This window comes from Bufo gargarizans, chromosome 3, assembly GCF_014858855.1.
Source record: "Bufo gargarizans isolate SCDJY-AF-19 chromosome 3, ASM1485885v1, whole genome shotgun sequence".
Taxonomy (NCBI): domain Eukaryota; kingdom Metazoa; phylum Chordata; class Amphibia; order Anura; family Bufonidae; genus Bufo; species Bufo gargarizans.
Genome location: NC_058082.1, coordinates 97669520 through 97689768, shown reverse-complemented (window position 1 = coordinate 97689768; position 20249 = coordinate 97669520). Strand labels below are relative to the sequence as shown.

Genomic DNA, 20249 nt, shown 5'->3' with positions numbered 1-20249 from the left:
ACGTCTGGTGTACAGACACACATCTGCACTTTTAGGCTTGTGCACAAAACATCATCAGAGTAGGGAGAGAAGCTGAAATCACAGGTCATGTGACCCTCAATGAAATCTGAGAAACCAGCAACTGGAGATAAAGTAAGTCAACTGTAAAGTCCTTTCATTTGCCTAGTTAGAAACATACAAAGAACAAAAAAATTACTTGGATAACCCCTTTAATTTGAAAAGTATGCCTGCGTCCCCCTAACAAAAAGCTGTAAAGTCATGGCCACTATGGGTCTCACTTCCACTTAATTTGCAGTCATCTTTCTATTAGACTAGATCCAACTCTGGTAACAGAGACAGTTCAGAGGAAATGGGGGCATGTCAGAGCTAGATAAGCTCCTGAGCGTGATAAATGCACTGCCTCCACAAAGCCTAAGAAGCCCCTTTGTGTCTGATCTCTCCCTCCTTGTCAGCTTTCTGATCTCCCTAGAAGTAAACAAGTATAGTAGGAAGTAAGGGAAGTGATGCCATTGCAGTACAGTACTGGCATATTCTACAGAAGAGAGACACTCACTGCTTGTGAGAGAAATGCATCTATTTGTGCAGCTGAAATAGGGAATAATACGGCTGAGGAAGACATAAGAGAAGCCCAAAAAGACCTGTTCCTTCACAGTTATGATTCTACAATGAAGCACAGTTATTATGCAAACTTTTAAAACGGAGGCATGCTTTAAGTGTATTTTGCATTAATGAGAAGATAAAGTAATTGGATTTTCTTGTATGAATTTGAAAGAGCAATGCAGGTCCCTGTGCTTATGGATGACTAAGCGGCTGATCATATAACATGGCTACTTATGTATACGAATCAGCTCAACGCCGCCAGGTACAGTTAAGAGAGTTTATGAGAAGCTGGCAGGAAGCAGCAAGCTGGACCTCTGGTGGACAGTAATCACAGTATCAAAAGGGTGAGTGCTCCAGTGTCCAAGATATGTATAGTATAAAACTTGACTTATTAAGGCATGGTTAACCACTTCTCGACCACCCATTGACTACAAACGTCTTGGGCTGTCGAGTTTATCTCTGATCAGACAGTTTAGAATGCATTTTTAGAGATAGCAGCTGCACGCTAATTGTGCAGCTGCTGAGCGGGTGGCCTGCTGTCAGTGACAGCAGGGCACCCCAGAGAGAAGGCAGGGACCGTTCCTTGGTGTCCCTGCCTTCTGGATCGCGGTATACACAGCTCTGAATAAGTGCTGTGTATACAGATCAGGAAGCGATCAGCTGCTTCCTGTCCCGGCTTGGTGGTCATGTGACCGCAGGAGACGGGGGAGTGCAGGAGCTGCTGGGTCTTCAACAGACCTCGATCAGCCCTGCACTGAGGCTGTACAGCGCTGTATTATGCTGTACAGCCTCTCTGGGGGGTGTTTTTCTCCTGTAACTGGGGCTACTATGTCAGCCCCAGTTACAGGAGAAATCAACAGTGAAAAAAAAAAAGTGAAGTTAAAAGTCCCCTAGAGGTCTTGTATGACCTTTTGGGGGACACAAAGTGTGAAATAAAAAATAAAAATAATAAGGTGTTTTATAAAAAATAAAAAAATGAATTCGGTATTCATTCCTGCATCTTTAAAAACATTTAAAATTAGGAATCCGAAGTCGGGTTTAGTACAGAGGTACTAGCTGGTACCAAACCAGACTTCGGATTCCTAATTTAAAATGTTTTTAAAGATGCATAAATAAATACCAAATTAATTCATTGAAGTCTTGCGTGACTTCGGGTCAAACTAAGTTTGCCTACACGTAGGCAATACATTTTAATGCTGTACAGAGACAGCATTAAAATCGAAGTGTTTGACCGAAACGACTTCAGATCAATGATCTGAAGCCGCATTCGCTGAACACTAGTGCCGGGTGTCGGACCCCCACCGATCAGATAGTCATGACCTATCCTATGGATAGGTCATCAAAATAAATCTCTGCACAACCCCTTTGAGGTGTCAGGCAGGGAATTATTATTCCCAAAGAGGAATATTATCCCTCATATATGCTCAGCTTCTAAATGCCAAAGCAGTATAAACAAGCCTACAAGGTACACATTAACATGCTATATATAACTTCCAAATCTATAGAGGAACATGTGGCCCATTTATCAGAGAAGACCTACTGCAGAAGCAAAAACCACTTGATCAAAGTCATTTGACACTTGCGATTAGAAGGGCATACTTTTAACCCTATACTGGCGTAAAGGATTCAGCATGCTATACAATATCCTTTGCATATCAGAGGCTTAACAGATTCCGTTGTATGTACTGTTGCAAAATGTTTGTATGCACCAGATCTGTTGCAGAAATCTTTGCACCCGAATATCCATTTCATACAGGTACGTTAAAAAAACTTGAGCAGGTTTTATAGCTTTTTTAGTGTTCAAAAAGCATGAAAGTAAATTCATGTGTGTAGGGACTCTTAGGCCCCTTTCACACGGGCGAGTTTTGAATGCATTGCACCCGCACTGAATACCGACCCATTCATTTCTATGGGGCTGTTAACATGAGCGGTGATTTTCACGCATCACTTGTGCGTTGCGTGAAAATCGCAGCATGCTCTATATTCTGCGTTTTTCACGTAACGCAGGCCCCATAGAAGTGAATATGGTTGTGTGAAAATCGCAAGCATCCGCAAGCAAGTGTGGATGCGGCGCGATTTTCACTCACGGTTGCTAGGAGACGATCGGGATGGAGACCCGCTCATTATTATTTTCCCTTATAACATGGTTATAAGGGAAAATAATAGCATTCTGAATACAGAATGCATAGTAAATTGGGGCTGGAGGGGTTAATTTTTTTTTTTTTTACTCACCTTAGTCCAGTTGATCGCGCAGCCCGGCTTCTCGTCCGTCTCCTTTGCTGAACAGGACCTGTGGTGATGTCACTACGGTCATAACATGATCCATCACATGATCTTTTACCATGGTGTGGATCATGTGATGACCGGAGTGATGTCACCACAGGTCCTGTTCCTGCCATGAATGCTCACCACAGGTCCTGTTCAGCAAAGGAGACAGACGAGAAGTCAGGCTGCGCGATCAACTGGACTAAGGCGAGTTAAATTATTTTTATTTCTTTTTTAACCCCTCCAGCGCTATTTTACTATGCATTCTGTATTCAGAATGCTATTATTTTCCATTATAACCATGTTATAAGGGAAAATAATACAATCTACAGAACACCGATCCCAAGCAAAACGCATTACAATGTTTTGCACTCGCGTGGAAAAATCGCGCATGTTCCCGCAACGCACCCGCACATTTTCTCGCAACGCCCGTCTGAAAGAGGCCTTAGGGTGGTAAAAAGGTAATGCGAATTATAAAGGAAGGCCTTCTCCTCCTGTCTGCTCGATCCACTTATGACTTTGGCTCGAAAACCTTGATAATAAAAACTGCCACAAAAACCACCAGAGACGTGTGAAACCACTATTTCATAAGAATGTTTCCGTAAAACATGTATGCCAAACAATGTGCTGCTAGCTACCACTTAATTTGCACTATGTTTTTTCAAAGTTTTCTACTGAACATATGGCCTGACGTATGGAGCAGTATGCCTATACAGTTGCATACAGATGTGTCCTTCTTTACCTTTTCTCCTAACTGTTTGTCATACTATGTTGGGCACGGTCAACTTTTTTCCCCCAAAGCTGGTCACTTAGTGCCACTCAGTTTGCTTTTGGTTCAAGACATTCTGAGATGAGCGGTACGAGATGACCAGCTTTTGGGAAAAAAAGCTGACACTGCCCGACAGAGTACCACAAACAAGAGTCAAGAGAAAAGATAAGAAAGGACACATCTGTACATCTGTCACTGACTGCCATTAAAAAGTGACCAGTGAGCTTTTAATACAGCCCCAATGCCCGGGTTTCTCATATAGGTTATACTTACCCGGCTCTCCAGCACCCGCGTCGTTCCTAAAGCCTGCACGGCCGCTGCTGCATCTCCCAAAACATCCAGCGACGGGGGGAGCAGCCAATGGCAGGCCGCGATGGGGACAAGCCTCCCTAGCATTGCGGGTGACACATCCCCGTCGTGGCCTGCTATTGGCTACATAGGTCATCAGTATCTGATCTGTGGGGGCCCGACACCCAGTACCCCCACCGATCAGCTGTTTGAGAAGGCACTGGCCTTCCAGAGGATGGTCATTAGTGTAAAAGTCTCAGAAAATCCTTTTAACTGCTCGACTGCAACACAGGAGATACAAGTACTGGAAGCTAAACTATTCTTTTGCCACCTGTCTGCAGCCGACAGAATTGTGAATAGCTGTGGACTACAATACAAGTTGTAACTCAGGATTTGTAAAAAATAATAATAAAAAAAAAAAGTGTTCTCTAGCTTTTTATGTAGATTATATATGCTGTAAAAAGGGGTTCAAAGGTGATCAGAATACGGAGAAAGATTTACTTTTTCCTTAAGGTACTAGTTCATAGAATTCCGATTACTTCCTGGTAACACTTCTAGTGAAACAAACTGCAAGTTCATTACTCATAACTACAAAAACAAGTGCTCTATATGACACTACATGCCTTATAATGTAGCAAAAACTATCTTAGTGCCATTAGTGGTTGATGATAGCCAGGTAATGAGAACAATGGGTTGGAAATTCAGTCAATTTTCCCTAAGTACACCATCTCTATATCATTGAATTTTAAATGAAGAATATGTAACTGAAACATCTCAATTTTGTGCTTTAAGCAGAAATACAGTCAATTTGTAAAACTTCTTTCTGAAAGAAACTTATGGACTTATGTTAATACATGTAGTCAAGATTTGCACCCTTCCCTGGATGATTTAAAGGGGTATTCCCATCTCAGACAATAGGGGCATTACACTAGGATATGCCCCCATTGTCTCATAGGTGCAGGTCCCACCTCTGGGACCCGTACCTACACCGAGAATGGAGTGGGGAAGGTGGTGGAGGGCGCACTGTGCATGCGCAGCAGCCCTCCATTCCATTTTTTTGGGCCCGCCGAAAATAGCCGAGCACTGGCTCGGCTATATTTCCATTGGCCCAATAGAAATGAATGGAAGCGGTGGTCGTGCAAGCGCAGTCTGCTCCCATTCACCTGTATGAGGAGAGCGAGTGGCAGTGGCTGGACCCCATTAAACTCTGGGTCCTCCAGCCACCACACTCCTCGCTCCGTTCTCGGTGTAGGTGTGGGTCCCAGAGGTGGGACCCACACCTATCAGACTATGGGGGCATATAGCGATATGACACTATTGTCTGTGATGGGAATACCCCTTGAATCTAGTTGGTCTTATTCACATCCAAGAGATGTTCTGGGAATTGGAATGCATTTTTTGATATCCTCATTTAGCACATTAAGGCAAGTTTCACACGAGCATATTCAGTCCAGGAAACCCACTCTATGTGATGGCTTCATTTCCAGGACTGAACACTGCCCTCTGACTGGAACTCACAGCATCACTTATGATGCTGACAGTTCCTGCCCGATTGTGGGTCTACTGTACTGTACTTGTGGCTTTATGTGAATATAGTGCATAGACGAGCACAAGCTTGCAGCATTATATATCTGATGCTGTGATGATGCCGTGAGTTTGGTCTGGGTAATACAGCCATCACATTGAGTGCGTTTCCCAGACCGAACACACTTGTGTGAAGTTAGCCATTTTCCGGAAAGGCTTGCACTCGAGTGTATCTGTACCTTCTGAGCCAATGCAAGCAGAATGTATCTGACTGTCTGTGTCTGAGAAAATCCTTAGTGGGCAGAGTAAACGGTGCCTTCACTATGCCCATAAAGAACAATGATATAGATTTATTAATACAGTCGTATAAATACATTTTGTGCGTTTTATCACTCTATTTAGAACCGTATTGAGGCACAAAAAGTGTCTAAAACACATAATAAATCTGACACATGGCTTATAAACCAGTTTCTTGGTGCAACTGACAAAGATTTCTGTAACGTTTTATGTAGAAAATCTCCCCACCACCAGCTTGGTTTCATTTACCAGGTCACGCAAATTCTCCGAATACGAGGTACTGGTCTGTTGAAAATCTCCATTTGACTGAGGAAACACAACTTCACGACCAGAAAATTGGCGTTTGGTGCGCAGTGTCAGGAACACTAAGGCTGGGTTCACACCTGAGCGTTTTATAGCGCGTTCCTACGCGCTGTAAAACGCACAACAGGCAAGAACCAATGATTCCCTATGGGAATGGTTCTCACCTGGGCGTTTTACAGCGCGTACGATCGCGCTGTAAAACGCCCGACGCTCAAACAAGTGCTTGAGCTTTTTTTTGGGCGTTTGTCGCGCGTTCCCGCACATAGAAATTCGGGAACGCGCGACAATGTGTGAACGGCAATCTCTGTATGCGCGATTGTAAACGCCCGTACAATCGCGCATACAGAGCGCTCGTTTCCGAACGCTCAGGTCTGAACCCAGCGTAATAGTGGGCCCAATTTTCTTCAAATCAACTGTGAATATACCGCCATTTACCTGGACATCTCAGAATAGTTTTACAACTAACTAACACCAGGAGAAAAAATGGCCTGCTTTTTTCCAACAAGATGGGGCAACATGCCACACCTCACAGGACTCACTGGCACCGGTTCATGAACTGTTTACGGAGGAGCAAACTGTGAGCAAGGGGTTATGGCCACCACGTTCCCCAGACTTGTCCACATGCAATTTTTATCTTTTAAAACAGAAAGTGTCCGCTAACAATCCACATCTCCTGGATAAACTCAAGGGAAAACATCACAAACACCATCTGCAGCATCACAAGCAGTATCAGCCAACATAGTCCGACGTGCCCAAAGATGCATAGATGTGAACGGAGACCACCTTCAGCATCTTTTGTGACTTGTGGGTAACTAAAAAGAACTTACACAAAAAATCCACTTTCTCGTTGATCTTGTCATACAATCACTGGAGGCGGCCTACTTTTTCGTTGGCTACCCTGTAGCAGAGTTGTCTCATCTGAGCACCAGCTGTACGATTAATGCCTTCCTAGATTCTGGTTCTGCTGGACATTCCATAGATCTTCCCATGCTTGAACAACAATTCATTTGGCCACAAACTATGGCAAAGCTACTCTAGATGTCAAATATGGATAATAAAGTGCTTCTGCGTGTCTTCTTGTCTGTCGCCAGACTCTTTAGTGGCCCTGAACATTTGCCAAGTCTTCCCGAGTACTATATGGACTATGTTGATCTTCTTTGTAAAGCTCCAACTTTGTTACCCCTACGACAGATGTGAACATAGCCTTATCCATCAGTTACAAGTCATCCAGCATTTCTAGGATTTTACCAAGTATAGTAGTCCACAATCTTGGCTGGCATCTCTGCCCTGACTAATAGAGGAGCTAACCTTAAAAGGGGTTGTCTGACGTCAGCAAATGGCATTTATCATGTAGATAAAGTTAATACAAGGCTCTTACTAATGTATTGTGATTATCCATATTGCCTCCTTTGCTGGCTGGATTATTTTCTGCATCACATTATACACTGCTCATTTCCAGGGGTCACAACCATTCTGCAATCCAGCAGCGGTGGTCGTGCTTGCACACTTGGAAAAAAGTGCTTGCTGGTTGTTGGCACTGTGGGAGAAAGCATAAGAACGCATGCGCAGCAGTTCCTGTCCTGCGCTGCAGCAGTGGCAATAACCCCTGGATACGAGCAGCGTATAATGTGATGGAAAAATGAATCCAGCCAGCAAAGGAGGTAATATGTACAATCACAATACATTAGTAAGTGCCTCTTATTAACTTTCTCTACATGATAAATGTAATTTGCTAAAGTGTGACAACCCCTTTAAAGTATGAAATATTTGCCTCTGCTCTAGTTCTTCAGCAGCCATCATATTCTCTCATAAAAACCTAGGGGGTCATTTATCAAACTGGTGTAAAGTAGAACTGGCTGTGTTGCCCATAGCAACCAATTAGATTCCTTATTTTCATTTTCCAAAGGAGGTGTCCAAATTGAAAGGCAGAATCTGATTGGTTGCTATGGGCAACAAAGCCAGTTCTACTTTACGCTAGTCTGATAAATGACCTCCTTAATTCTGCTAAGTACAACTATGGCTTCAGAAACCAAGAGCCGCTAGTTACCAAACTGACACATTCACACTTGCATACTTTGGTCAGTATTTAGTATCAATATTTATGGGCCAAAAGCAGGAGAATTAGAGCACACAGTCTAAGGCTGAATTCACACGTCCGTGGAACACGGTCCGTGAGATACCGGACTGTCATCCTGCTGAGTGCAGGAGCACACGGCGTCATTGGTTGCTATGATGCCGTGCGCTTCGTGCCGCCGCCGCTGTACAGTATAGATCATACGAGTGTATTGCTATACAGCAGCAGCAGCAAGAAGTGCACGGTGTCATAGCAACCAATGACGCCGTGCGCTCCTGCACTCAGCAGGATGCCCGTCCGGTATCTCACGGACGTGTGAATTCAGCCTAAGTTCCCAATCAGTATCTCTTTGGAGTGTGGGAGGAAACCCAGGCAAACATGGGGTGAACATACAAACGCCATGCAGGTGCTGTTCTAGGTCTACTTTGAACCTAGGACCCCATCTCTGCAAGGCACCAGTGCTAACCACTGAGCCACCCTGCTGCAGTAACTATTTACACTGACCATAAGAACTCATTGTCCCTAAAATCTGCACAGGGAATCCTTTCCACCAGTCAATGAGGTCCTCTCCTGTCCAATGTGTCTATGGCCATGTGGCTGCTCTCAAAGAACAGGAAGTCGTTACATATTTTACGCCTAGTGGCCAGGGTGAAAACTGCAGGATTTTAGGATACATTTTTTTTAAATATAGATAGAAAAAAAAAAATCTACTAAAAATATGTTTAACATAAAAACTTGATTAAACAATAGGTTGCTTTCGGAAGACACATTTCCTTTAAAGGAAACCTGTCACCATGATTTTGCGCATAGAGCTGGGGACATGGGCTGCTAGATGGCCGCTAGCACATCCGCAGTACCCAGGTCCCATAGCTCTCTGCGCTTTTATTGTGTTAAAAAAACGTTTTGATTGATATGCAAATGACCTGATATGAGTCCTGTATCCGGAGATGAGTCAAGCGGAAAAGAGCCCAGCACCGCCCCGCGTCCTCCGAATCTCCTCCTTGCTGGCTGACGTCACAGAGCTGGAGTGCCGAAATCTCACGATGCGCGAGCTAGCGCATGCGCAGTGTCGGCATCATGTTCATTCCCTGTACTGGCATCAGCACAGGGAACGAACTACGCATGCTCTAGCTCGCGCATCGCGAGATTTCGGCGCTCCAGCTCTGTGACTTCAGCCAGCAAGGAGGAGATTCGGAGGACGCGGGGCGGTGCTGGGCTCCTTTCCGCTTGACTCATCTCCGCCTACAGGACTCATATCGGGTCATTTGCATATCAATCAAAATGGTTTTTTAACACAATAAAAGCACGCAGAGCTATGGGACCTGGGTATTGCGGATGTGCTAGCGGCCATCTAGCAGCCCATGTCCCTAGCTCTATGTGCAAAATCATGGTGACAGGTTCCCTTTAAGTTATCCAGCCATATGAAGGGATACGGCCCAGATGTGCATATAGAGCCCTGTTTAACGCAAAATGCCTCTGAAGCTCATCGCATTTGCGTAAAGTATGCAGAAAAGGATTTCAAGCCAAGAGGAAATAAAAATGACACAAGTAGCAGACAAAAAGACAGTAAGGCAGGGCCTTAACAGCAGCTCTTTAAGCAAAGTGAGATAAAAAAAAAAAGCCTGACCATATGGTGGGAGATATCCTAAAGACTGTAACTAAGCTAAATGAAGCAGTAAAAAGGCACATGTCACAATTCAGTTGTTAGCATATATTGCAACAACTTTGGGCTAAGACTCCATTCACATGCACGGTAACTTGATCCGGCAGGCTGTTCTGGCAGAGAAGAGCCTGCCAGAGTTCATGGGATTCCAGCATGGGATCCGGATACTGCCATTCACCGCCATGCCCCACAGACTGTAATGAGATATGACTGGGTTCTTTTCCAGGAACACTCGTGTTGGAAAGTGTCCAGATCTCATTATAGTCTATGGAAGTGATGGCTAACCTCCAGAGCTCTGCCTGTGGTGAAACTATGACTTCCAACATGCTCCATTCATTTCTGTAGAGTTCTGAGAACAGCCAAGCAAGTGTGCATCTTGGGAGTTGTAGTTTTACCACAGCTGGAGTGCCAGAGGTTAGCCATCACAGGTCTATAGGGTCCAGCAGTGGCCGGCAGTATCTGGCATGAACTCCGGCAGGCTCTTCTTTGCCGGAGCAGCCTGTTGAATCAGGATACTGCACGTGTGAATGCTGCCTATTTGCCTAAGTAGAGTATTTTTAAGCACCAGAGATAAATCTATTGATTTTCCCCATAAGAGTGGATCATTCACATAAAAGAGTGGATCTCATATTCGAGAGGCATGGCCAGAAGTTTTACTGAACATTCTACATATTCCCCCAAGGTCCTAAAATGAAATTTTCTCTATCATCCATCATTACCTTGTAGGGTCTATCGTGACTAGGACAGCACTATGGGAAAAGCTGTATACTAAAAGCGAGTCTTCTGCAGAGATTGTCCGCTATTAAAGGGGTCCTCCAAGACTGGAAACCAATGGTCAGAGTCACCTGTCATGAGTGTTCTAGGTCCAGCAGCAAGCAACTATATCCAAAGCTTGTGGTCCTCACAAAAGTGTGAAATGCTATCTACACGTATCAGCAGTGACCTGTGCAGGAACAGTACATGACCACTGAGCTCATGTCACTCTTTTTTTTACTTTTGTGCCATTTCCAGCCCCCTGACCACTGGTCCCTGGCCTTAGAGAGCTCCTTTATTGGATTGGAAACTAAAAAGTGAACATTAAAGGGCATGGACACCCACACACTAATTTTTTATGAATTACAGCTACTATATGACAACAGCATTTTTATAATTGATTGTAATAAAAAATTCTCAGCCGTTTGCTTTCTGCAGCCTGCATGTGTTCACATACACTGCAGACTCCTCTTTCACACGCCAAGAAAAACTTCTGCAGAATAAATTGACCTGCAGTATGTTCTGGGAGAATTTTGGAGACTTAGGGTTGGTTCACATCTGCGTTCTGGATTCCGTTATGGCTTTCGGTTATAAAATGGTTATAACAGAAAATAACGGAATTCATAAGATGGAAGGATGGATCCGTTATGCTGCCCATAGACTTGTATTATGACGGAATGCAAAACTGAAGCCTTTGAAAGGCATTCCCTTTTGCTTTCCGTCCTAATAGAATTCTATGGGGAAGCATAACGGATCCGTCTGATTACCGTCACGCAGAACGGAGAAAAAAGTCCTGTCTTTGTTTTCCGTCTTGCATAACAGGACCCAGACCGATCCCTTATGATTCCCATAGACTTCTATTAAGACAGATCAAAACAGAATGCCTCTAAAGGCTTCTGTTTTGACTTCCGTCTTAAGGTCCATTCACACGTCCGTATGTGTTTTGCGGATTCACAAAACACAGACACCGGCAACGTGCGTTCCGCATTTTGCGGACCGCACATCGCCGGCACTCTCATAGAAAATGCCTTTTCTTGTCGCCAATTGTGGACAAGAATAGGACATGCTCTATTTTTGGGCGGAACGCAAAAAAATAGGATGCGGATACGGACAGCACATTCTGGCCCCATTGAAAATGAATGGGTCCGCACCTGTTCCGCAAAATTGCGGAACGGATGCGGACCCATTATGCGGACGTGTAAATTGACCCTTGTGGATTCCGTTATTTTCCGTTATAACCATGTTATGACGGAAAGCCATGACGGAATCCGGAACGCAGATGTGAACCCACCCTTCCTAGCAAGAGGTATTTCTATGGAATCTATGGCGACCCATTTAACTGCCTCTAGAATACTTCCTCCCAAGGTTTGCCTTTTTGGGTTGGTGGATGATTTTCCCCTCAGTGTGGCCTTCCTTACTTCATATGAATTGTTATTTTATTATGTTAAGAAAGTTACTTTATTCAACTGGAAACACCCAAAAAAGCCTACCCGATCCGGTAAATTAACAAGTTACTCCCACTATATAAACTTACTTATATTTCCCACTCATGCCCTGACAAATTTGATAAGATCTGAGGTCCTTGTTTAACTAGCCCTGCTACCAACCAAGTTATTGGCCTCCTAAGGCTCCCTTCACATGGGCGAGTATTTCGCGTGGGTGCAATGTGTGAGGTTAACGCATTGCACCCGCACTGAATCCGGACCCATTCATTTCAATGGGGCTGTGTACATGAGCGATGTTTTTCACGTGTGCGTTGCATGAAAGTCGCAGCATGCTCTATATTCTTGTTTTTCATGCAACGCAGGCCCCATAGAAATGAATTTGGCTGCGATGAGATTTTCACGGATGGTTGCTAAGGAGACGAGGAATAAGCGACCCAGGACCCCATTTACGTCATTATTTTCCATTATAACATGGTTATAATGGAAAATAATAGCATTCTTTAATACAGAAAGCAAAGTGAAATGTCACTTGAGGGTTAAAAAAATAATAAAAACATTACTCCCCTCATCCACTTTATCGCGCAGCCGAAATCCTCTTCTTTGTTCTTCTTGAAGGACCTGCGCTGACGTCACCGCGCTTACCACACGGTGAGCGCGATGACGTCAGCGAAGGTCCTTTTGCAGGTCCTTCAAGCAGAACAAAGGGGAGCCCAGCTGCGCGATCAAGTGGATGAAGTGAGTAATGTTTTTATTATTTTTTAACCCTCAAGTGACATTTGACTTTGCATTCTGTATTCAGAATGCTATTATTTTCCATGATAACCATGTTATGATGGAAAATAATAAAATCTACAGAACACCTAACCCGAACTTCAGTGAAGAAGTCCGGGTTCGGCTCTGGATACCACATTCAGTTTTTTCTCACGCGTGGGCAAAACACATTGCACTCTCGCAGAAAAACCTGAACATCGGAATGCAATTGCAGTCAAAACTGACTGCAATTGCGCAGGTTTCCCACAATGCACCCTGAACGCATCCGGCACTCACCCGCGATGCCAGTGTGAAAGAGGCCTAAGGGTGCCTTAACATCTCTGTTTAGGTTTACATTCTTCTGATCTGTCAGGAGAAGAGAGAATAAAAAAAATATATAAAAAAACGGATCCGGTTGTATTAGTTATCATACACTTGAGCCATTTCCAGCTGAGATCAGTTTTTTTAGACGAAAAAAAAAAAAAAACAAGTACTGCATGCGGTTCGTTTCTCTCTCTCCTCTTCTGACAGATCACAAGAATGGAAAGCTGAACGGCGATGTGACTGCACCCTAAATAAGACCTTCCTGATAACATCCAGAGAATGCAGACATTCTGCTCACTGCTGAGACTTTGCTTCAATCGTATCCAGATCTCCTGCTGTGATCGCTGCCGCACTATAGGTACAAATGTACCAGTTTGGGGTACAGGCTACTGAGCCCACAGAGGAGAGATTTCAAAAATCTGCAGCCTGCCCTAAAATGAGCCAAGTCTTCTAGCTATACGTGCGCACACATAGTACATAGAAGTCAGCTGAACCCACTGCGAGCGCGGATATCACACGGTACTGAAAAAAACATGCGATTATCAATATATACCCGTGGCGTGCAAGTCTCCAGCTAATGGCGTACTTCCAGCTTTTAAGAAGGGAGATTATGTAAGGGGGTGGATATCGTGACATGCTTTGTGAGCCATCCCAAATTTTTGGCGTCATCCAGATATCGCGTCATAAAGTATGCAGACGATGCGACGATTGTGGGTCTTATTCTAAATGAGACGGCGTACAGGGGGGGAGGGGATGACTTTTGCTGAATGGTGTAGAAATAAACAAAGGAGTTAGGGTTCATGCACACAGCCGTATTTTCAGTCCACGTCCGATCCGCGTTTTTTGCAGCTCGGATGCGGACCCGTTCATCCAAATGTGCTGTCTGCATCCATATGCTCGTTCCCGCAAATAAATAGAACATGTCCTAATCTTGTCGTTTTGCAGACAAGGATAGGACATTTCTGCAGGAGAAAAAAATATCATGGCAGCGAGCACTCGGCCGGGAGCAGTCGTGTGCCGGAGCCCTTAGTGATTGCCTTTTAGAAGGGTATGAGCCCATTGAGATCAATGGTACATTGGTTGAGATTGTTCTCGGGGTGCATGTTTCAGATAGTGAGTCTTTGCATACCTCAGCGTTAGCTAAAAAGGCGAATACACGCCAATCCCCTCCCCGGGGGCAATTAACTCTTTAATGTCTTTTTACTCCCAGCCCTCCGAAAGCCATAACTTTTTTTTTATTTTTCATTCAGAGAGCCGTACGAGGGCTTATTTTTGCGGGACAAAACGCACTGTCCATTGGCATCGTCTACAGCTACATAAAATGTGGTGGGAAGCAGGAAAAAAAAAAATTCAAAATGGGGTGGAATTATAAAAAAAAAAAAAAAAAAAAAACACATTCTGCCACAGTTTTATAGAGGGTTTTCTTACACCATTTCCTACGCGCTAAAACCGACCCATTACTTTTATTCTTCGGGTCAGTATGATTACGGCGATACCACATATGTATAGTTTTTCTAGCATTTTAATACTGGGGGGGGGGGGGGGTGAGACTTTGAAAAAATGTTTTATTTCTTTTCATCGCCATATTCTCACCCCTCTAACTGTTTTGTAGTTCTGTGTATGGAGATGTGTGAGTTCCTACAGGGAGCTATAACAAGAAAATCGTCAGATTGCTTGTCTCATACACTCCAATGCATTAGCATTTTACCATGTTCCTATGGAGCCACAGGTAGGGGTTCCATAGAAACGGAGGACAGCGGCTGCCGCATACACGCTCTAACTCCCCCGACCCCTGCCGGGGAGAGCCAAAGAACGCTCAGAAGTGCTCACTTTGACCACGGCATCTGAAGGATTAAAAGTCTGCAGCCTGTATTACATCTGGTTGCGGACATTAGTGCACGCGCCAGCAGGTGCCATATTTAAATGCCTGGCTACCAACGTAAATTAAAGTTGGACGGTCGGGAAAGAGTTAAAGAGAGTTTCTTTTAGTTCCCCTGCACTTAGAACTTTTTATCAAGCTACAGTAGAAAGCGTGTTATGTAATATTATTACTTTATGGAGGCTGCACCAGTATGGAAAATAAGGCGATGCATAAAGTAGTAAAGGCAACTGAAAGCATTGAGAATGTGGCTGAAAGAAGCATTATTGGGGTCTGTGTAATCGTATGGCACCTGGAAGAAGGTATAGGACAGGGGTCAGCACTCCAGCTGCTGTGAAACTCTTCTTTTAACTCCCATAGAAGTGAATGAAGCGTTCTGGGAGTTGCTGATCCCGGGTCTAGGAGTTTGCGATGTAACACAAATCAATATGAATAAAAAGTTTTTATCCGTGAAAAATTCGATTTTTAGATAATGAGATGAATTGTTAGGGCCATTATCTATATGTACTGTTTTTATGGTTCTCTCTCTTTTAAAGGGGTTCTCTGGGAATTAAGAAAATTTAAATACTTAACTATTACTATAAATATTTTCCCAAATACCTTTCATTACTTAGAATGGCTTGTTTTGTCTGGGGAGCGATTATTAGGAGAAATAAAAATGTCCGCCTTCCTATTAGTACACACAAAACCTGTCCTAATCACATAGCAGGACAAGTTACTTCACAACACTGAGCTAAAGAGCTGCCTCATCCTCCTCTGCTCTGCTTGTCAGGGATTATGATCCTGAATTCAGCTGATAAGAACTTTAGCCGAATCGATGTGGGAATGGAGTTCATGAGGGGACATGAATTCCAGAGAGGAGGGTGGGGGGAATGAGCACTTGTAAGTAGCCTCTATTACCACAGCCCCACATTACCACAGTCTGTCCTGTCCATCCTCTCTGTACTTCATGTCTCCTTAGGATCCATTCAAACGTCCGCAAAATGGGTCCGCATCCGTTCCACAATTTTGCGGAACGGGTGCGGACCCATTCATTTGCAATGGGGCCGCAAAAGATGCGGACAGCACACAGTGTGCTGTCCGCATCCGCACTTCCGTTCTGCGGCCCTGCAAAAAAAATAGAACATGTCCTATTCTTGTCCGCACCCACGGACAAGAAAAGGCATTTCTATTATAGTGCCGGCCATGTGCGGTCCGCAAAATGCGCAACGCACATGGCCGGTGTCCGCGTTTTGCGGATCAACAATTTGCGGATGTGTGAATGGACCCTTATGTCTCCTTTCCTACAGAGATTCAGCTGAAGATCTTATCATTTGTATTCAGGATCATAACCCCTGACAAGTAGAGCAGAGAGAAGGATGAGGCAGCTCTTTAGCTCAGTGTTCTAAAGTAACTTGTCCTCCTGTGTGATTAGGACAGGTTTTGTGTGCACTAATAGGACGGCGGTCATTTTATTTCCCCTAATGATCGCTCCCCAGACAAAACGAGCCATTATAACTAATGAAAGTTATTTAGGAATATTTTTATAATAAAGTAATATTTAATTATTTTTATTTTCTTAATTCCCAGAGAACTCCTTAGCTTGAATTGTATGCTTGTAATTTTTATTCCCTGTGCTTCTTGTGAAATGACAATAAAGTGTCTCTTGTTTTGAGACAGACCCAATAAAGTAATACAGACCCCAGGAGATCTGCTCAGCTAAACAAATACATAACCTAGAGTACCTAATAAACGACCTAAACACAAACCTTTTGAGTCCCTGAAATAATACAGACCCCTGACTAGACTCCCCACTAATACAGGATCGCATTCCAGACACCCCCTAACTACAGATCCCATACTAGATGCCCCCCCCCCCCTCCTAAATACAAACCCCTGACAGGAGTACCATTAATTCAGACCCAAGATTCCCCTTTGATACAGATCCTATGCCAGAAACCTCCCTAAATACGGACCCCAGACCCCCCATTAAGACAGACCCGAGACTCTTCCTAATACAGACCTCCATACCAGACTGCCCCGAAAATACAGACCTCAGGCTGGACTCCCTCCTAAGTACAGACCCCTGACTGCATTCTATGTTAATACAGACCCCCAAACTCCCCTTAATACAGACCCCATGCCAAACTCCCTCTAAATACAGACCCCATGCCAGAAGCCTCCCTCAATACAGACCCTATACCAAACTCCCCCTAAGTACTGACCCCATGCCAGATGCCTCCCGAAATACAGACTCCAGACCAAACTCCCCAGTAAATACAGACCCCATGCCAGATTGACCCCTAAGTACAGACTCCAGACCAGACCCTATAAACAAATACATATCCCAGAGTACCTAAAATACGACGTAAACAGAAAACTTCTGAGTCCCTGAAATAATACAGACCTCTGACCACGCTCCCCATTCATATAAACCCCCGACTGGTCTCCCCCTTAATACAGACCACAAGCAAGACTGCCCCATACCCAACACCCCCTAAATATTATACTAGATGCCCCCCAAATACAAACCTCTGAAAGGATTCCAGTTAATACAGAACCAAGACTCCCCCTTAATGCAGACCCTATCCCAGACACCCCACTAATTACAGACCCCAGACCAGGCTCTGTATTAATACAGATTTCAGACTCCTCCTTAATTCAGACCCCCATGCCAGACTGCCCCCAAAAAACAGACCCCAGGCTGGACTCTCCCCTAAATAAAGACCCCTGACCTGTTAATACAGACCCCATCCAAGACTCCCAAGACAGATCCCATGCCAGATGCCTCCCTAAATACAGATCCAGACCAGACTCCCACTTAATACAGACGGACCCCTTTGACAGATTACCCCTGGGTACAGACTCCAGACCAGATAGGGGGACAGACTCCAGACCAGATAGGGGGACAGACTCCAGACCAGATAGGGGGACAGACTCCAGACCAGATAGGGGGACAGACTCCAGACCAGATAGGGGGACAGACTCCAGACCAGATAGGGGGACAGACTCCAGACCAGATAGGGGGACAGACTCCAGACCAGATAGGGGGACAGACTCCAGACCAGATAGGGGGACAGACTCCAGACCAGATAGGGGGACAGACTCCAGACCAGATAGGGGGACAGACTCCAGACCAGATAGGGGGACAGACTCCAGACCAGATAGGGGGACAGACTCCAGACCAGATAGGGGGACAGACTCCAGACCAGATAGGGGGACAGACTCCAGACCAGATAGGGGGACAGGATCCAGACCAGATAGGGGGACAGGATCCAGACCAGATAGGGGGACAGGATCCAGACCAGATAGGGGGACAGGATCCAGACCAGATAGGGGGACAGGATCCAGACCAGATAGGGGGACAGACTCCAGACCAGATAGGGGGACAGACTCCAGACCAGATAGGGGGACAGACTCCAGACCAGATAGGGGGACAGACTCCAGACCAGATATGGAGATACTCACCTCACTCTATTCCTACGTTACCCCTCTGGACTTTGTTGCAAACAATGTCCCAACACCTGGGAATATTTCAGGACTCTATTGTGGCAGTGCAGGAAGGGGGAGAGGTGAGTACATTTCATATAGAATAAGGCACCCGGGAAACATCTGGAGAGGTGCCAAGTGTGGTTATTAATCTCCATCCTCCGACACGTTCCGACAACCCTGTCTTAGGGGCTGTTCACATCACGTTTTTTCCCCACATTCATCGCATATACATGACATACGGGCTAAACGGATGCCTCAGACGGATGCTACAAAGTGGCACCCATCACCATAGGGTTCACTAGTATAGAAAATAAATAAAAGAAAAAACATCAGTTATCGTATACACCCTTTAGCTGGACGATGCAGGCGGAAATGCGTAGTTAACTATATTCTTTTCCTTTTTCCTTTTTTTTTTTTTGCAAAAAACAGCAATATGAAAAGCCCCTTAAAAAGTCAAATAAAACACGAATAGGAGCAAAACAGCGGGGGACTGGCCACATCGCCCTGCCGAGGCGACGCGCTATGTCCTGACACCAACCAGAAGTTTCTCATCCATTCAAAAGTGTTTAAAAAACCCAATTAAACGCTCAGGAGGACGTGAGTGTGGGTTTGTCTCAGGGCTGAGTCCAGACCTTCTGTACCTGAATGACAGGAAATCTGAATATGGAACATGACAGGAGCACCTTGTAATATGGAAGAGCTGGGAATGTACAACTACTCCCATCATACACACTCCTCGTCCAGCAGCATGTGATCTTACACTCATTCTCTCCACCACTACAACCTTTGCTCAACAAAGTCATGTCAGTAAAGAGAGCAGGAGCCCGGGGCGCGCGGACAGTCCGCCGGTCACACAGCGCGTTACCTGGTAGCCACCTCCGCACACGGCTCGGTCCGTACACGGCTCGTCCGCACACACCTCGGTCCGTACACGCAGTTTCCAGTCAGAGGAACTGGGGGAAAAACACATTTAAAGGACGTGACAAGTTTCCCCGGCCTGACGGGCGGAGAGGGGAATGTCCCGGCAGTGGGAGGAGAGCAGCTGACGAGCAGGGCACGTCCTCCTCACTCAGTGCCCCATTCACACGCTGCACTGTCACCTAGCCCAGGGGCGGGGGCAGCTTAACCCTTCCCTTCCTCTCCAGAAATGAATTGCTCAAGTTCTCTATATGTTATAGACTGATACAGCTTCAGCCACACCAGTCACCATTACTACAATACCCAGCCATGCAATAAGTTACTTCAATACCCAGCTATACAATAACTTACTACAATACCCAGCCATACAATTACTACAATACCCAGCTATACAATAACTACAATACCAAGCCATACAATAACTACAATACCAAGCTATACAATAACTTACTACAATACCAAGCCATACAATAACTTACTACAATACCAAGCCATACAATAACTTACTACAATACCAAGCCATACAATAACTTACTACAATAACCAGCCATGCAATAGGTTACTACAATAACCAGCCATGCAATAGGTTACTACAATAACCAGCCATGCAATAGGTTACTACAATACCCAGCTATACAATAACTTACTACAATACCAAGCCATACAATAACTTACTACAATAACCAGCATGCAATAGGTTACTACAATACCCAGCTATACAATAACTTACTACAATACCAAGCCATACAATAACTTACTACAATAACCAGCCATGCAATAGGTTACTACAATACCCAGCTATACAATAACTTACTACAATACCAAGCCATACAATAACTTACTACAATACCCAGCTATACAATAACTTACTACAATACCAAGCCATACAATAACTTACTACAATAACCAGCCATGCAATAACTTAC

General features: G+C 44.7%; 1 protein-coding gene across 2 annotated transcripts in view; it reads right to left on the bottom strand.

The window, feature by feature from the left end:
- VDR (vitamin D receptor) overlaps positions 1 to 19423 on the bottom strand; it is a 170162-nt gene extending 150739 nt beyond the window's left edge. For both annotated transcript variants that reach the window (XM_044287611.1, XM_044287610.1), the window contains exon 1: positions 19271 to 19423. The gene's annotated coding sequence lies outside the window, so the exon portion shown is untranslated. The remainder of the gene's footprint in view (positions 1 to 19270) is intronic.
- Between the last annotated feature and the right edge of the window lie 826 nt (positions 19424 to 20249).